A 14,948-nucleotide genomic window follows, 5' to 3' on the forward strand; every position below is an offset into this window, starting at 1 on the left:
CATGTGTGTTACTGTTACATGAGAAACTATCTGTTCTGTAAGCCTTCACCTGAAGTACAATAAAATATTAAAAAAAAAAAAAAAAGAAACCAAGATAATTTTTCCAGACAGGAACTAATATTGATATAATTTTATAAAGCTCTAAAATATATCTCATTTATAATGGGCCACAACTACCACAGCTTCCACCAGACTAACTCCAGCACAACTAGATGGTGCCCAGCTGCTACCTCTGACTGCTCTGACAGAGAAAAATACAGAACAAAATTCTAACTCACAAAAATAGACCAGACTTATTGGCCTTACAGAGACTGGAGAAACCCTGAGAGTATGGCCCCCAAGCACTCTTTTAGCTCAGTAATGAAGTCACTCCCAGGGTTCACCCTTCAGACAGATTAGACAGACCCATAAAACAAAACTAGACTAAATGGGCACACCAGCCCAGGGGCAAGGACTAGGAGGCAGGAGGGTACAGGAAAGCTGGCAATAGGGAACCCAGGGTCGAAAAGGTAGAGTGTTGACATGTCCTGTGGTTGGTAATCAATGTCATAAAATAATATGTGTACTAATTATTTAATGAGAAACTAGTTTGTTCTGTAAACCTTCATCTAAAGTACCATAAAAAAATGCAAAATATATATATATATACCATTTAACAACTCTTTGAATAATACATAGGTATTTGAATAATACATAGGTATTATTAAGTCACATTTTACTAATGAGGATACTAAGGATTACATACAATAAATAAGAGTTCCAAATCCAATTCTAGATCTCTGACTTTAAAACTCCATACTATTTCCATTCCTACACTATTCCATTACATTCTATGTCTATTACTATACCAGTTGCCACTGAGTGAGTTCCGACTCTTGGCAACCCCATGTGTGTCAAACTAGAACTGTGCTCCATAGGGTTTTCAATGGCTGATTTTTTTGAAGTAGATGACCAGGTCTTTCTTCCAAGACACCTCTGGGTGGACCTGAACCTCCAACTTCTGGTTAGCAGCTGAATGCATTAACCATTTACTCCTTACTACACTGCTTCTACTAAAATGAATACTAAACTGTTACTAAGCAAGTGAGTAAACACCATCAGTTTTTTTTAAAAAAAAAAGTTGACAGCACTCCTTCAAGTTGTGATCTGTTCTCCAACCATCAAAAGTTTCTTTCACCTAGATGAAAATGCCCCACTTTTTGACTGAGAATGCTTAAGTACCTTACTAAGGACTCAACAACAAAGCCAAGGTACAAGGTTTAAAAAATTTTATGAGGTTATGTGGCTTTGGGATGAAACTGTGGGCAATCTGTAAAAATAAGTCCATAACTGGCATAAACAGTAAATCAAAAACACTGGAAACTTTTTATTTCTCTTTTATATCCTATTTCATTTCACTCTGTTTCACCAATGGACTCAAAACACTCAAAATTATTTTTGTCATTATGTAATCCAATAGCATGAATGTGCCTAAAAAGATGATCAAGATGGTCACAGCTGTTAAAAATTCTTAAATAAAATGGCAGGGAAAGGGAAGACAGAAAAAGGGAAATGGGGGTTTATATAAATCTATTATTCAGACTTTTTTTTTATTGTACTTTAGATAAAGGTTTACAGAATAAACTAGCTTCTCATTAAACAGTTACTACACATACTGTTTTATGACACTGGGTAACAACCCCACAATATGTCAACACTCTACCTATTCGACCCTAGGTACCCTATTACCAGCTTTCCTGTCCCATCCTGTCTTCTAGTCCTTGCCCTGGGCTGGCGTGCTCCTTTAGTCTAGTTTTATTTTATGGGTCTGTCTAATCTTTGGTTGATGGGTGAACCTCAGGAGTGACTTCATTACTGAGCTAAAAGGGTGTCCAGGGACCATACTCTTTGGATTCCTCCAGTCTCTGTAAGGCCAGTAAGTCTAGTCTTTTTTTATGAGTTAGAATTTTGTTCTACATTTTTCTCCAGCTCTGTCCAGTACCCTCTGTTGTGATCCCTGTCAAAGCAGTCAGTGGTGGTAGCCGGGCACCATCTAGTTGTACTGGACTTAGCCTGGTGGAGGCCATGGTACTTGTGGTCTATTAGTCCTTTGGACTAATCTTTCCCTTATATCTGTAGTTTTCATCATTATCCCTTGCTCCTGAAGAGGTGAGATCAGTGGAGTATCTTAGATGGCCACTCACAGGCTTTTAAGATCCTAGACGCTACTCACCAAAGTAGAATGTAGAAAATTTTCTTTATAAACTGTATTATGCCAAGTGAGCTAGATGTTCCCCGAGACCATGGTCCCCACAGCCCGCAGCCCAGCAATTCGGTCCCTCAGGGAGTTTGGACGTGTCTATGGAAATTCCATGACCTTGCCTTGTACAAGCTGTGCTGGCTTCCCAAGTACTGTGTACTGTCTTACCCTTCCTCAAAGTTACCACTTATCTGTTGTATTATTCAGACTACTAAGTAAAACAACTAAGGTATAAATCAAAAATCACAGAGGAGGGAGAAGCTGATCCTTTCTTGGTGACAACTAAACTGGGTGTTCAGAAACAAAGATGGAAAAGTAAAGGCCTTAGAAGCCAAGGAAACAATCTGAGCAAAAGCACAAAGATCTGCTAGTGCTAAAAGATTCTAAGCAAAGAAAAAAGACAGATACAGATCATTTTTGTGTTGTAGAAAATTTTTTAATTTAAATTGCATTTTAAAGATCTCAATAATATTTTGATGGCTCTTGCTTCAAGAGAAGTAACTCAGCTAAAGGAGTTAAGGAGGCGAGATGTGACCTGAGGTTCTGACTCTTAAATAGAGGGTTCTTCTAACTATAACTACACCACAATTTAAATTAGATAATTCTGGTGGCAATGTAAAGGCCATTTTGATGAGCGAAATAATAATGGCAGGAAGATCACACTGGATGTTACTGTAATACATGAAGAGATGATGAGGGATTAAACGAGGGAGGTGATTACAGAAAGGATGAGATACATACAGGACAAGGGTAAACGTAAAAACAACACTACTTGTTGACCACTTAAATGTACTGCAAGAAGTTCTAAGAATTTGTCCTTGATTTTTAAGTCAGAAAAACAGAAGGATGGCAATGCAATTGAGAGAAGGAAAGTTTTAGATGATAGTCAGATGGGATGGATGGACGGGATGGATGGATGGATGGACAGATGGGATGGGATGGATGGATGGGAGGGATTGGAGGGATGGGAGGGATGGATGGATGGATGATGGGTGGGATGGGAGAGATGGATGGATGGATATGAGGGAATGATTTTAGATATTCTGAAGTTACAATGCACCCATAAAAGTACAGCCAACAACCGGAAATACTACTTTAAAGCTCAGCAAACAGGTCAGAGATAGAGCTACACACTTGCACACAGAGATGTTAACTGAAGCCATGAAACTGGCAAAAATAATCAGAATGAGAACATAGATTTGATCCTTGCCTATCTATCCAACCTCTTCTTCCTAAGCCCTCATTCATACCTCACTCTGCACCCATTCAGAACAACTTTTAGATCTTCAAAATATACCATCTCTCTCTCTCCTTTGCACTTTTACCCATGTTGCTTCCTTTGCCTGGACCACCCTTTCCTATCTGTTTGCCAGAGGAAGATGGTAAAGTTGCTAAGAGAACAGAAAGTTGTTGGCTTTTTTGAAAGGGATTTGTGTGTGTGTGTTTAAGGACATAAGACTTAAGCGTATTTACAAGACATGGGGAAGGAGCTACCAGAGAGAAACAAATTGAAGATTTTTAGAAAAGAGCAGTAATAACTGGTGGGCACTGGTTCCAGAAGACAGAAAAGGAATGAGATTAAGAGCACAGGTAAAGAGTTTGGCTTTAAAAGATATGGGAACACCTTTTCCATGGCCAGATGAGAGATGCAGAAAGATAAATTTTCAGGGTGACTAGATAACATCATAAACATTCAAACTTATAATGTCTATTTTTTCAATGAGGTGGGAAGCAGTCATTGCTAAAAATAAAGTAGCTATCTGAAGAGAATGGAGAAAGTTTTGAGTAACTGCCAAGAGAAAGATGGGTAAGAATATACTGAAGGCAAACTTGCAGGAAAAAATGCATCATTCTGAATTTCTTAAATAAATTTTATAAATTGCATTGGGACACTGAATATGCTGATTGATTACAAGTTTATTTAATGATAAATACTGTACAACATGGGAAAATGTTGCTGATATAACTGGAATAAAGCAATTGAAACTAATATTACAATTATACATATGTTTACATATATATATAGACAACGACTTATGGAAAACATCAAAAAATAAAAAGAATGTGGATGATTTTTTCTTTTTTGCTTTATGTCAATTGTTCAAAATTATTTACTATGTCATAAGAAAAGAAAAGAGTAAAAAAAAGAAATAAAGAGAGAAATCTGGAAAGAAATACTTTAAAATGTTTATCAGAATTATTGCTGGGTAGTAGGACTTTAGGGTGATTTTTATTTATTTATTTTGCATTTTTCATATTTCTACAATGAACACATAATTAGAAGTCATCTGTGATTGAAAATTAAGGGAAAATATACTTTTAGTTATTTTTTCAAGCTACCAAATCATCTTAATGGAAAATTTTCTATTAAATTGCATGAGCATTTCTAAGCAACTTACTTGCTTATAACCTGCATAACTGTCAAATATGAAATTAGTTTCAGTATCTAGGCAAGATTTTCTTACTTTTTATTTTTTCAAACATCAGCTTATCAATCTAACAAAAAATAATTATTTTAAATGCTTTTTATTTATAAGTAATTCTAAATTACACACAGACCCCTAACCTTATTTCTTGTCATTAAATTAAAACTTAATTGAAACTCACCTCATTCTGTACTTTATTTGTTGAAAAAATAGGGATAATGAAAATACCTCCTTCACAGAATTTTAATACAAATTAAGTGAAGTCTTATATACAAAGTGCTTAAAACAAGCCCTGGAATAGAGTAGGCTCTCAAAAATATTACCTGGCACTAGCAATAATAGTAGCAAGAGTAGTAGTATTGTACGCTTCAACTAATATCATTTATCTCAAAGAATAGAACTATACCTTGAAATTCAATTAAATAGTTTTGAACCTAAGTAAAAATGAGATATTACTAAAGGAGTTCAAAGCTAAGTGGTTTTCTTACCCACAACTAACATCATACTCAACAGTGAAAGACTGAAAGCTTTGTTCCAAGACCAGAAACAAGACAAAGATGCCCACTTTTAACACTGCTATTCAACATTGTACTGGAAGTTCTAACCAGAGTAATTAGGCAAGACAAAGAAATAAGGGCATCCAAATCCAAAAGGAAGAAGTAAAAACAATCTCTATTCTCAGATGACATGACCATATATATAAATACAAACGTATATAAACCCAAAGAATCTACATGAAAGCTAGTAGAGCTAATACATGAATTCAGCAAAGTTGTGGGGCACGAGATCAATATACAAAATTCAGTTGGGTTTCTATCTATACACCAAAGTCCCTAGGTGGTGGCAAACGGTTAACATGTTCAGCAGCTAACCAAAGGTTGGAGTTTCAAGTCAACTCAGAGGCACCTTGGAAGAAGGTCTGGTGATTTACTTCCAAAAATTCAGCCACTAAAAATCCTATATAGTACAGTATTACTCTAATTACTCCACGAGTCAGCTGTTGACAGCAACTGGTTTTGGTTTTATACACCAGCAATGAACAATCTAAAAAGGAAATTAAGGAAATAATTCCATTTGTAATAGCAACTAAAAGAATACCTAGGAATAAATTTGGAAACCCTGGTGGCGTAGTGATTAAGAGCTATGGCTGATAACCAAAAGGTCAGCAGTTTGAATCTGCCAGATGCTCCCTGGAAACTCTATGGGGCAATTCTATTCTGTCCTATAGGGTCGCTATGAGTTGGAATCGACTTGACGGCAATGAGTAAGTAGATAGGTAGGAATAAATTTAACCAGGGAGGTGAAAGATGTGTACACGGAAAACTATAAAGCACTGCTGAAAGATCTAAATAAATGGAAAGACATCCCATGTTCATGGATTGGAAGACTTAATATTGGTAAGATGTCACTACTCTTCAAAGCAATCTACAGATTCAATACAATCCCCACCAAAATTCCAACAGCCTTTTTTGCAAAAAGAAAAATTCGATTCTCAAATTCATATGCCATTGCAAGAGGTCCTGAATAGCCAAAACAATCCTAAAAAAGAACAAAGAAGGAGGATTCAACTTCTCAATTTTAAAACAATATAAAGCTACAATAATCAAAACACTGTGGTATGGTATAAGGATGGACATATAGACCAATGGAATAGAACTGAGACTTCAGAAATAAACCTATATATTTGTGGTCAATTGATTTTCAATAAGGGTGCCAAGTCTTGAAAATAGATCTTAGATAAGACACCAAAAACAATGAGCAACAAAAGAAAAATAGATAAACTGGACTTAATCAAAACTAAAAGTTTTTACGTATCAAAGGACTTTATCAAGTAAGTGAAAAGACAAACTACTGAATGGGAGACAATATTTTGGTAATCGTATATCAAAAGAGTTTAATATACAGAATTTATAAAGAACACCTACAACTCAACAATAAAAAGACAAATAACTCAATTAAAAAATGAGAAAAAGACTTGAACAGACACTTTTCCAAAGAAGACATACAAGTGGCCAATAAGCACATGAAAAGACGTTCAGCCTCATCAGTCATTAAGAAACGCAAGTCAAAACCACAACGAGATTTCACTTCACCCCGACTAGGGTGGCTATTTTCAGAAAAACAGAAAATAAGTTTTGGCGAGGATGTGGAAAAATTGAAGCCCTCATGCAATGCTGATGGAAATGTAAAATGGTGCAGCCGCTGTGGAAAACAGTTAGGTGGTTACCCAAAAAGTTAAATAAAATTACCATATGACTCAGCAATTGCACTTCTGGGTATATACCTAAAAGACTTGGAAGGAGGGGTTCAAATAGATACTTGCACACTAATGTTCATTGCAGCATTATTTACAATAGCCAAAAGGTAGAAACAACCCAAGTGTCCATTAACAGATGAATGAATAAAATGTGGTACATCCATACAATGGAATATTATTCAGCCATTATGAGAAATGAAGTCCTGATTCACGCTACAAAATTCATAAACTGTGAAAACATTATGCTGAGTGAAATTAGTCAGACATAAAAGGAAAAATTGTGTATGATTCCACTTATATGAAATATCTAGAATAGGTAAAGGCATTGTCATGGATTAAATTGTGTCCCCCAAAAATATCTGTCAACTTGACTAGGTCATAATTCCCAGTACTGTATACGATTGTGTAATCTGATGTGATTTCCTTGTGTTGTAAACTCTATCACTATGATGAGGTTACATGTGATCTGCTTATGTGTTATAAACTCTATCACTATGATGAGGTTATACTGATGACGTCTACAAGATTAGATAGTGTCTTAATCCAATCTCTTCTGAGATATAAAAGAGAGAAGCGAGCAGAGACACATGGGAACCTCATACCACCAAGAAAGCAGTGCTGGGAGCAGAGCGCGTCCTTTGGACCTGAGGTTCCTGAGAAGAGAAGCTCCCAGACCAAGGGAAGATTGATGACATGGACCTTCCTGCAGAGCCGACACAGAAAGCGTCCCCTGGAGCTAACATCCTGAATTTGGACTTGTAGCCTACTGGACTGTGAAGAAATAAACTTCTCTTTGTTAAAGCCATCCACTCGTGGTATCTCTGTTAGAGCAGCAGTAGATGACTAACACAGGCATAAACACAAAAGTTTATTAATGGTTACCAGTGGCTGGGGGAAGAGAGGAGAGGGAGTTATTGTTTAAGGGGTACTCAGTATCTTTTTAGATCTCTGGTAGCCCAGTGGTTAAGAGCTCAGCTGCTAACCAAAAGGTTGGCAGTGTGAATCTACGAGCTGCTCCTTGGAAACCCTATAGGGCAGAGTTCTACTCTGTCCAGTAGGGTCGCTGTGAGTCGGAACTGACTCAACAGCAACGGGTTTGGTTTTGGTTTGAATTTCTTTTTAGGGTAATGAAAAACTTGTAAAAACGCACAGTGGTGATTGTTGCACAATATGGTGAATATAATTTATGTCACTGAATTGTACACTTAAAAATGGCTAAAATGGCAATTTTTTTGGTATATATATTTTTGCCACAATAAAATTAAAAGGGGTAAAAAAGCTAAGTGGTTTTCTTAAAGTAATAATTCCTTACAAAATATATGCTATAATGCTCAGATGGCACAAATTTCTAAACCAAACCATATTTCTCATACTTAATTTTTATACTCAATTCAAAGAATCATACATAGATATTTACTGGGTATTTCTAGGTAGACAGGAACAAAATGAATACCATAAATTTTCTTTATGATTCACTATAACATGAAAGTGTTTTTCTTTCTTCTTCTTTTTTTTTGTTGTTGAGTTTCAACATCTAATTTTATTTTCTCTCCCACATAAATCTTTATTAGTAACTGTCAACTACAATTGTTCCAGTCAGAACCTGTTTTGGTATCTGCATACTTATTATGCATTTTGAAGTTGAAAACTGCATTTTTAATTTTGCTAAATCACATTAAATTTGACTTCTTACAGCTACTCTGAACAATTTGTTATGCATTCTAAAATACGATTAAAGTCAGTTTTAAACATATACGAGGATAAAATTTACTTTGGTGTTGATTTGTTTCACTTAAAATGTTTTCCTCTTAAACTTGCAAATATACAACACATAACATTACCCCACACCTCCCGAAAAACACATTTGGAAAAAGAACACACAAGCATTAAATCCTTCAAGAGAACGTATTAAGTATCAAATGCTACTCACCGCTATAAAAATTCACTATTTCTCACATAAGGAGCCCTGTTGGCACAGTGGTTAAAGTGCTTGGCTGCTAAAAGGTTGGCAGTTCAAAGGCATCAGCCACTCCATGGGAGAAAGATGTGCCAGTCTGCTTCCATAAGGATTTACCACCTTGGAAACCCTAGTGGGGGAGTTCTACTCTGTCCTATAGGGTTGCTATGAGTCAGAGTGACTCAATGACAGTGAGTTTGATTTGGTTTTTATTTCTCTAAGGAGTAACTTTTTGTTTTTCCTTTAAATTAATTAATAAAAAGAAACAGGAATAAGTTGCTGAAAGCAGACTTACCAAGAAAAAACTAATGAGCACTTGGGGGAATAGAGGCAAATTGGTGGAGGAGAGAAGCTGATGCTAGGTCATTCTCTCTTCTCTAAGGAAAGCAACTAGTTAAGGCTTCAGTATCTATTGGAGATCCCTGATTCAAAATTTGAGGCAGTTCATAAAATAATTCTTGGCCCTGAATTATAGCCATTAATATATAATCACACCTATCCAAAATACTCTACAAATTTTTCTAAATTATTACACTTGAGAAAATATTCTTCATAAATTTTTAAAACTACTCAATAAAGAAATATGTAGCCAGTAAAATTAACAGTATTTGGTGATGAATTTGATGTCAGGTGTGAGAAAAGAGAACACATATAAGATTCCTTATATTATTATAAGGTTGGTTTGCACTTGTATATCATTATTAAATTGCTTTTGCTTTAATTAATTTAGCTTAAAATATATGCTTCTTTAGGAAAAGTTCTATTTAAGGAAATAAGACCTCCAGTAAGCTTAAGATATTCTTTCTAATTGTGGAGCACTGCAATGAGGAATACTTAAAGAGAGTTAACAACAACAACAAAAAAAAAAAACAGGTTGAACTGTTTACAAAATAGGTACATCACTGACCTATTTTGTTTGGCTGGGGAAGAAACTAGCTAAATGACTGAAAGGAAATAACATTTTTGCATACCTACCTTGTATCAGGATAGGCTCTATTACCAAGTAAGGTATATCTATGGTAATGTGACTTGGTAAAAAGTGAAATAAATACAAAGTTATAATAATGCTCATTTTAGACTTAAAATATCTGATTTAGAAAAGTGAGAATGCAAGTGCCTCGTACACAGAAAGAACTAAAAAGTATTTGTTGAATAAATGTCAAGCCTCACTGCTTTTTTAAAAATTAGAGGCAAATCACCATTATAATACCTAGGATTATGGGATGAGTTGCTGATATTGGGTGCTTAAACATAGAAAAAAAAGTCTACAGATATACATACTCTGAGAATCAGAGCCAATGGCAGTATAGTGAACTTACAATGTACCCAAGAATCAGATCAAAACACAATGTTAAGACAATAATCAAATATGGTCAAAATTACTATTGGAAATACTTTAAATCACCAGTCAAGTAACTGACTTTATGTACAAAATGTAACATATAACTTAATCTGTTTAATTATTTATTAGTTAATGTTTCTCAGGGGCCCCTGACACAGAGAGTATCTATGAAACCCACTTCACACAGCCACCTGGGGACCATAATAATGCATTCCTCTTGTCAGCAGTGCAAACTTAACTTTAAAGCCACTGCATCAATATGCAATGACTGAAAATTACTGCAAATGGTGAGCTGAATTTCCTACATGATTAAAAAGAGTGTAGAGCTGAATTCTGTTAGATACAATGTGCCCATGATGTGATTTCACTGAAGTATTACTAACCAGTTGTCCGCAAGTAGACCCCGACACATGGCGAACCCATGTGTATCAGAGTAGAATCGGGCTCCACAGGGTTTTCATGGCTGATTTTTCAGAAGTAGATTGCCAGGCCTTTTTTCCGAGGTACCTCTGGGTGGATGTGAACTGCCAACTTTTAGGGTTAGCAGCCAAACGTGTTAACAAAATACTATCAACAGGTAGAAATAACAAAGGGCAGATTAGGATTTAATTAAGAATTAGATTTGTCCTGAAATGGAACTGGCAATCCTCCAAAACTCAATGAACCTCATCATTCAGTGTTCAAACGCAAGTTAGATGGAGATGCTATGTACTGGATTACTGTTTAAATAAGGCAGCTACACTCATGGGAAGGCGGACTAGTTGATTTCAAAGTTCACAGATCATTTTTAAGATTTACAATTAAAAAAAACTATAGGGAAGCAAATAAATCAAAGACATTCATACGACAAACATTTTGTTTCAAGTATTTCTTGGTATTCTATAATGTGCCAAGTATTACTCTGGGCACTAGATATAGAAATGAAAGAAACAGTCCTTGCCCTAAATATTACATAGTCATAAGTAAACCAATAATTACAAGTGCTGATGGTTTTTCACGAAAGCCAAAATAATATTCATAGGTCTTTGAATCAAGAGATTTACCTTGTGCATATGACCTAAAATTTTCAACAAATAAGTCAAAGCAATGAAAGAACTACTCCCTGTCCGAATGTTCTATAAATAAGGTTTTCTTTTCTCTAAAAGAGCAAAATTTCTACCAGAAGTGTTTCAGGATTTTCCTCTAGTAAGTCAGCATATTTCTATGTAGTAGTAAACAGCTTTTTATTCTACTCCATTTCCTGACAAAAAAACTTTGAAGGACAAGATAAGTCAAGGACCTGACTCTGATGTAATAAATGACTTCAACGGCAGAAGAGAATTCTTTCAGAAATGTTGACAGAGGTTTGTTTTCTATGTATGCCTGGTAAAAATGGAATCAGATGTCAAAGTGTTCCATCTCTATACCAAGGACCAAAATTTTTCTTTCTGGTCAAAGAATCCTTGGAATAAAAAGCTTTCTAACTGAAGTTTCAAAGGGTTATACAGTTCCAAAAGAATCTCACAAGCAAATTCTACTTTGATTGCACTGCTTACCCCAATTGTTTGAAAGCTAAGATAAGCCAGTTCTTATAAGGACATCAGCCTAATGGACCACAACTACCAAGGCCTCCACCAGACAGTACAGCTAGATGGTGCCTGGCTACCACCACTGTATGCTCTGACAGGATCACAACAGAGGGTCCTGGGAAGAGCTGGAGAAGGATGTAGAACAAAATTCTAACTCATAAAAAAAGACCAGATTTACTGGCCTGACAGACTGGAGAAACCCCGAGAGTATGGCCCCCAGATACCCTTTTAGCTCAGTGGTGAAGTCACTCCCAAGGTTTACCATTCAGCCAGGGACTGGACAGCCCCATGAAACAAAATGGGACTAATGAGGCACAGAAGTCCAGGGACAAGGACTAGAAGGCAGGAGGGGACAGGAAACCTGGTGAAAGAGAACTCAAGGTTGAGAATGACAGTGCTGACATGTTGTTAGGTTGTTAACCATTGTCATAAAACAATATGTGTACTAACTGTTTAAAGAGACACTATTTGTTCTGTAAACCTACATCTAAAGTACCAAAAAAAAAAAAAAAAAAAAAGAATTATCTATGTGAGATCAAATTGACAACAGCAACTCAAAAGGTTTGATAGGAAGCCTAGGGGGCAGTGAGTTGAAGATAATGTGATGAAATAATTTGGAAAAGGATAGTGAGAATAGCAGCACAACTGGAAGAACGTAATCGATATCACTGAATTGTACATGTAGAAATTCTTGAAATAGTGTATCTTTGGCTATGTATATTTTCACCAAAAAAACAAAGAAACAAAAAAAAAAAAGGCCCTCCAAGGTCAAGAAAGGAGAGTGTTAACATGTCGTGGGGTTGTTAACCAATGTCATAAAATAATATGTGTACTGACGGTTTAATGAGAAACTATGTGTTCTGTAAACCTTCATCTAAAGTACAATAAAAATAAAAATAAAAAAAGACATCAGTAATATTAGAGAATTGTGTGCTCAAAAGAAGAGACAAAGCCTGTCAATTACTCCGTGGCATTTTTAAAACATTAGAAGAAATATCGTTTAACAGGGTATCTGCTTCAATTTTTCCTTCTGTTCTAAGCCACAAACTAGCTCAACTGACATTTCCAGAGCACATGACTTCAAGGTTTTTCTTTGTGGATCCTTTTGCTTGTCTGTATAAGCAACTGTATAGGCTACTTCAAAATACACATTAACTTTGGGTGAATGAAGCACTTGGTTGTAAGAAATGAAATCTAATGAGATGTTATAGTTTCTCAATTCCTTAATCTTTGTAAGAAATCCTGAATTATTCACTTTTGTAAAACATTAGCTACAACTTAGTGAAAGCAGCTACTTTCACAAACATACTCTCTACACTATTATCTAAGTCATTAATAACAGTAGCCTGAAGAAAATTCTATGGAACTTCATTTCATACACTCCGAGCTCTTCTCATACTGACATTAAATTATCTTTAAGAACAGTCCTTTATTATATACTAATCACTCTTCAAAACTGTTGCTAACTTTGTCATTCAGAGTCAAGGAAAAGATGTCAGGTAAACAAAAGTACTTTTGTGAGTTTAAATCCTTACTCTGCCACTTATTAGTTGTACAACTCTCTGTACCTCAGTTTCATGACCTATGAAACTGTCATAATGACATGAACTACCTCAAAGGTTGTTGTAAGAAGTCAATGAGTTAATTTATCTAACCTCTAAACACTAATGCATCAGATTCAGGCCTTCAACAACTTCTTCCTATCTACATTTACTCCATTGGTATATATATCACCTTTATACTAATAACTCCCAAATTTATATCTCCAGTCCAGACTTTTCCCAACTTCGAACTATAGCCAACTACCTACTTGATATCTCTACTTGCTCCACATCCAAAAGGCATTGAAACTCAATATATTCAAAAACAGACTTCTAATCTTCACCCTTAAACCCGCTCTTCCTCTTACTTTCATATCTCAAAGAATAGTCACTCTATTCTTTCAGCTGTTCAGACTGAAAAACTAGGGGTTCTCTTTGCCTCCTCTCTTTATCTCATACTGTACCTCTAAACCATCCTAAAAATCCTGTCAGCTCTCCTTTCAAAACATATAGAGAAAATATTTATATAAAGGCTACTATATAGGCTCACTATGAGTCGGAATTGGTTTAACTTGATCAAAGCCACCATCATCTGTATTACTGCAAAAGCCTAATTACTACACATAAGCCAGGATGGTCCTGTCAAAATAGTATCTGCTCAAAACAGTTTAACAGCTTCTCATCTCGCTCAGAGTAAAAGCCCAGTTCCTTACTATGACCTTCAAAGCTTAACATGGTCTGGCCTCCCACAGTCTCTCTGACCCAGATGTCCCACTTCTTCTTCTCTTTCTCTCACTCCACTCCAGCAACACTGCTCTCTTCACTGTTGCTCTTGTACATCAGAAATGCTACCATCTTTGGGCCTTTAAATTCACTGTTCACTATGCCTTGAGTGTTCTTCTTTCAGATACACAGAGATTTACTCCTTCACTCCTTTAAAGTTCTTGCATCAATGTCACTTTCTCAATGAGGGTTGGCCTCTGTACCACATTTAAAATGTAAAGCAACCAACCAAGGAGGAATTAAGATCCCCATTACTCTATTCTTTTGTCATAGGGTTTATAACCTCCTAGCCCTGTTGGTGAAGTGGTAAAGAGCTCAGGCTGCTAACCAAAAGGCCAGCAGTTCGAATCCAACAGCTGCTCCTTAGAAACCCTTCGGGGCGGTTCTACCCTGTCATATAGGGTTGCTATGAGTCTGAATTGACTCAACAGGAACGGATTTTAATATGCTGTACAGGAGCCCTGGTGGTGCAGTGCTTAAGCTCTAGGCTGCTAACCAAAGTCAGCAGTCTGAACTCACCAGCCACTCTGTGGGAGAAAGATGTGGCAGTCTGCTTACGTAAAGATTTACAGCCTTGGAAACCCTGTGGGGAAGTTCTACTCTGTCCTACAGGGTCGCTGTGAGGTTGGTAGTTCGAACCCACCTACCAGCTCTGTGGGAGAAAGATTTGGTGATCTGCTTCCTAAAGATTACATCCTAGAAACCCTATGGGACAGTTCTACTCTGCAGCACGAGGTCGCTATGAGTTGAAAATTGACTCCATGGCACCTAACAACAACAGCAATTTGCTGTATTACTTATTTACTTGGTTCATCGTCTCTCTCTCCCCGCCCAA

General features: G+C 36.3%; 1 protein-coding gene across 6 annotated transcripts in view; it reads right to left on the reverse strand.

Moving 5' to 3' along the window:
- The window catches only part of CWF19L2 (CWF19 like cell cycle control factor 2), a 163,445-nt gene that overhangs the window by 79,160 nt on the left and 69,337 nt on the right, over nucleotides 1–14,948 (reverse strand). The window lies entirely within an intron of this gene.

The sequence above is a fragment of the Trichechus manatus genome, unplaced genomic scaffold (genome assembly GCF_000243295.1).
Source record: "Trichechus manatus latirostris isolate Lorelei unplaced genomic scaffold, TriManLat1.0 scaffold00094, whole genome shotgun sequence".
Lineage (NCBI taxonomy): Eukaryota > Metazoa > Chordata > Mammalia > Sirenia > Trichechidae > Trichechus > Trichechus manatus.